The sequence below is a fragment of the Macrobrachium rosenbergii genome, chromosome 9, assembly GCF_040412425.1.
Source record: "Macrobrachium rosenbergii isolate ZJJX-2024 chromosome 9, ASM4041242v1, whole genome shotgun sequence".
Taxonomy (NCBI): Eukaryota; Metazoa; Arthropoda; class Malacostraca; order Decapoda; family Palaemonidae; genus Macrobrachium; species Macrobrachium rosenbergii.
The window spans coordinates 18,330,162-18,335,161 of record NC_089749.1 but is presented as its reverse complement, the minus strand read 5'-3'; positions in this window follow the sequence as shown (position 1 = coordinate 18,335,161).

Below are 5,000 nucleotides of genomic sequence, written 5' to 3'. Positions count from 1 at the left end.
AAAGAAAGGTTATTATAAAACGGGGACGTTCTGGAGTTTCATTTCTACCTGAAGGAAACTATAAACATGCCCTTTGGAAAAAGAAAGGTTATTATAAAACATGCCCTTTGAAAAAGAAAGGTTATTATAAAACAGAGACGTTCTGAGTTTCATCTTTACCTTGAAGGAAACTATAAACACTTTGAAAAGAAAGGTTATTATAAAACAGAGACGTTCTGGAGTTTCATCTCTACCTGAAGGAAACTATAAACATGCCCTTTGAAAAAAGAAAGGTTATTATAAAACAGAGACGTTCTGGAGTTTTATCTTTACCTGAAGGAAACTATAAACATGCCCTTTGAAAAAAGAAAGGTTATTATAAAACAGAGACGTTCTGGAGTTTCATCTTTACCTGAAGGAAACTATAAACACGCCCTTTGAAAAAAGAAAGGTTATTATAAAACGGGGACGTTCTGGAGTTTCATTTCTACCTGAGGAAACTATAAACATGCCCTTTGAAAAAAGAAAGGTTATTATAAAACAGAGACGTTCTGGAGTTTCATCTTTACCTGAAGGAAACTATAAACACGCCCTTTGAAAAAAGAAAGGTTATTATAAACAGAGACGTTCCTTTGAAAAAGAAAAAGAAAGGTTATTATAAAACAGAGACGTTCTGAGTTTCATCTTTTACCTTGAAGGTTACACAAAAAGTTCTGGAGTTTTACTTTATAAACACATGCCCTTTGAAAAAGAAAGGTTATTATAAAACAGAGTTTCATCTCTACCGTTCTTTGGAAAAAGAAAGGTTATTGTTCTGAGTTTCATCTTTACCTGAAGGAAACTATAAACATGCCCTTTGAAAAAAGAAAGGTTATTACAAAACAGAGACGTTCTGGAGTTTTATCTTTACCTGAAGGAAACTATAAACATGCCCTTTGAAAAAAGAAAGGTTATTACAAAACAGAGACGTTCTGGAGTTTATCTTTATACATGTCTTTTGAAAGAAAGGTTATTACAAAACAGAGAAACTTTATGAAGGAAACTATAAACGCCCTTTGAAACAGAGAGGTTATACCTGAAAGAAACTATAAAACTGAAAAAGAAAAGAGGAGTTCTGGAGTTTCATCTGAAGGAAACTTACGTGAAAAAGGCTATTACAAAACAAACTATGGAAGGAAACACGCCCTTGAAAAAAAAGGTTATTACAAAACAAACGTTCTGGAGTTATTATAAAAACTTGAAAAGAGAGAGACGTTCTGGAGTTAAACATCTTTTACGTTCTGAAGAAAACTATAAACACGCCTTTGAAAAAGAAAGGTTATTATAAAACAGAGACGTTATGAGTTTTCATCTTTACCTGAAAGAAACTATAAACACACCTTTGAAAAAGAAAGGTTATTATTATAAAACAGCTCTTTGAAAAAAAGAAACGTTATGGAGTTTCATTTCTATAAACATGGAAGCAACTATAAACACGCCCTTATAAAAAAAGAAAGGTTTTATAAAACAGAGACGTTTTGAAAGAGTTTTACAAAACAGAGACGTGTTCAGGTTTTTATCTTTCTATATGCCCTTTGAAAAAAAGAAAGGTTATTATAAAACAGAGACGTTCTGGAGTTTCACTATAAACACGCCCTTTGAAAAAGAAAGGTTACTATAAAACACGTTATGAGTTTCATCTTTTGAAAGAAACTATAAACACACCTTTGAAAAGGGTTATTATAAAACAGAGACGTTATGGAGTTTCATTTCTATATGGAGGCAACTATAAACACGCCCTTTGAAAAAAGAAGGTTTATTATAAAACAGAGACGTTATGGAGTTTCATCTCTACCTATAGGCAACTATAAACATGCCATTTAAAAAAAAAAGGACTATTATAAAGATGAGATAAAATAATCAAGAAAAAAAAATTACACACCATGTCAGTACACAGAAAAGAAACAGTTACTGAAAAAGTTAACATTCCTTTTTAAAAGTGAAATGAACCCTCTCCTCTGTTTTTAATATAACCTCAATTTCCCCGTCCTGAAAAGTAATTTTCAAAATGCGATGGAAATCGAGTGAGCAATTGAAATTTTGATTAATGAATTGGATTTGAAATCATCCATCTCAATTTCGCTTCACTGATATCGGAAATTCATTTACGCTCCGTTTATGGGGATGATATATACTCCCGCCATCTTTTTTCACTCTTTTAGCCCTTTTAATTAAATGGATAATTCCTTCTACTCAGATCAACTGGGATAGACCGAATGCCATTATGAGGCAAAATGTCATTAGTAGCTTAATGTTTGAGGAATAATTCCACTGAGGCTTCAATCTGTCATTTTGTCTTTTACGCACTAAAGCATTCTTTTTGGCATAAGCTTATTAGGTAATATCAAAGTATTTGCGCTTTAACTTATTTCATAATAATAATAATAATAATAATAATAATAATATAATAATAATAATAATAATAATAATAATAATAATAATAATAATTATTATTATTATTATTATTATTATTATTATTATTATTATTATTATTATTATTATTAAAGAAACAAAAGGATGTTTCGTACGTATTTTTTTGACAAAGAGGACATGAGCCTATGAAAGGTAATGAATTGTGGATTACTATACTAATACCTTAAAAAATTACTCAAAAGGGCTCTTTGTGGCTTCTATATTTGTCAGAACGTTATTGTTCTTTGTTTAATAATAATAATAATAATAATAATAATAATAATAATAATAATAATAATAATAATAATAAAAAGAACTTCCTTACAATATCTTTATCCATCTTGCAGACAGCAATACGTATATTATATTCATATTGTAAGTCAAAATATCAAATATACCTAAGTATAGGATACTACTTACCTTGACACATGGATGTTTGCACCACAGTCCTAAAGTCTCTTGCAAGAATCATCTTGTTATCGTTGTTAGATGAGGTGGCGTTATGGTAGCACCTGCTCTTGTTTAAAAGAGAAGCTCATAAGAGTCAATTCATCTGTGGATACGGAAAATGGTTAATTTTTTCATGAATACAAAGAAAAAATGTCAATTGTTGCAAGAATAAAAAGAAAAAAGGTCAATTGTTGCATGAATAAAACAATACAAAGAAAAAAGGTCAAATGTTGCATGAATAAAACGAAAAAGGTCAATTGTTGCATGAATAAAATAAAAAAAGGTCAAATTGTTTTATGAATAAAAATAAAAAAGGTCAGTAGTTGCATTAATACAAAGAAAAAGGTCAATTGTTGCATGAATAAAAAAAGGTCAACTGTTGCATGAATAACAATAAAAAAAAGGTAAATTGTTGCATGAATACAAGAAAAAAGGCCAATGGTTGCGTGAATAAAAAGAAAAAAGGTCAATTGTTGCATGAATAAAAAGAAAAAAGGAAGTGAAAAATGCGCCGAAGTTTCGTCGGCGCAATCGAATTTTCTGCACAGCGTATAATGTTGTATGAAACTCTCAGCTACGGCCCATGAAACTTTCAACCGCGGCCCATGAAACTTTCAGCCACAGTCCGATGGTGGCCTGTGTTGTTGTCACCTTAGCGGTGCCAGACGCACGACCATGGCTAACGTTAAGCTTAAATAAAATAAAAAATACTGAGGCTAGAGGGCTGCAATTTGGTATGTTAAATGACTGGATGGTGGATAATCAACATACCAATCTGCAGCCCTCTAGCCTCAGTAGTTTTTAAGATCTAAGACAGATAAAAAGCCATCTCAATAGTTTTCTTTTACAGAAAAATTGGTGAAGTTCAACCCATTTATACCAAACACTTTTTACGACTAAAAATTATATTCGAGTTGAAGAATTATAAAAAAAAAAAAAATGTTAATGTTGCTTCCGTATGAAATCTCAATTCTTCGACCTTTCCTCTCTGCTGCATGATTTCTTCATATTCGTGCTTAATGATGCTAAGAAAATTCCCATAAGATACTTTGTCAATGCCACGATTTTCCACCAGCCGTTAAGTGGATCAACATTACATTACCTTTATTATGCATATTTCTGTTTTTTTTTTTTTTTATTGGCTATTATTCCATCGATGTCTCTTAACTGTGATCCGTTTCTCATACCTGGTTCGCCCTGAGGCCTGCGGGATGATTGATGCTTACAGCGCGCCTGACGCCCCACACTGTGTGAAGTCATAGGTGCATTGCTGTCTTCCTTTTATTTTCATCCTTTCCCTTTTGTTTCCTTTTCATTTAGCTGTCCGGCTTCTTGAACTTTATCGTGCTCCGTTTTTCATCTGTTTATAAACCGGTTAATCTGGCGAGGTTTAAGAGACTAGGAAACTGATTTATTAGTCTCGTTGTGCAATTAGAACCTCAAAGGTTCAAGCGAAGATGCAATGCGCTACCGCACTAAACCAAATCACCTTGTGTTTTATTAATTTATTTATATTTTGATCTATTAATTATTAATTTATTACTATATCATTTTTAGTTTTCTGAAAAGAAAACTATTGTGCCGGCTTTGTCTGTCCGTCCGCACTTTATTCTGTCCGCCCTCAGATCTTAAATTTCTATTGAGGTTAGACGCCGCAAATTGGTATGTTGATTATCCATTCTCCAATCATCAAACATACCAAATTGCAGCCCTCTAGCCTCAGTAATTTTTGTTTTATTTTTCTTATTTAATCGTGCTTTGGCAACGATATAGATAGGCTACCACTGTGTAGTTAACGTTATTTTTGTTTTATTTAAGGTTAAAGTTAGCCATAATCGTGCTTCTGGCAACGATATAGGATAGGCCACCACCGGGCCGTAGTTAAAGTTCCGTGGGCCGCGGCTCATACAGCATTATAACGAGACCACCGAAAGATAGATCTATTTTCGGTGGCCTTGATTATACGTTGTACAGAAAACTCGATTGCGCCGAATTTTTTACTTATTTCTTCTAACAACTGATCTCTTCTTTCAGTATTTCCTATCAGCTTCTGTAACTTCTTTCAAATGGACAATATATTCTTTGGAAGCTTGGAACTCAAGTCAATTGCCCCTGTAGGT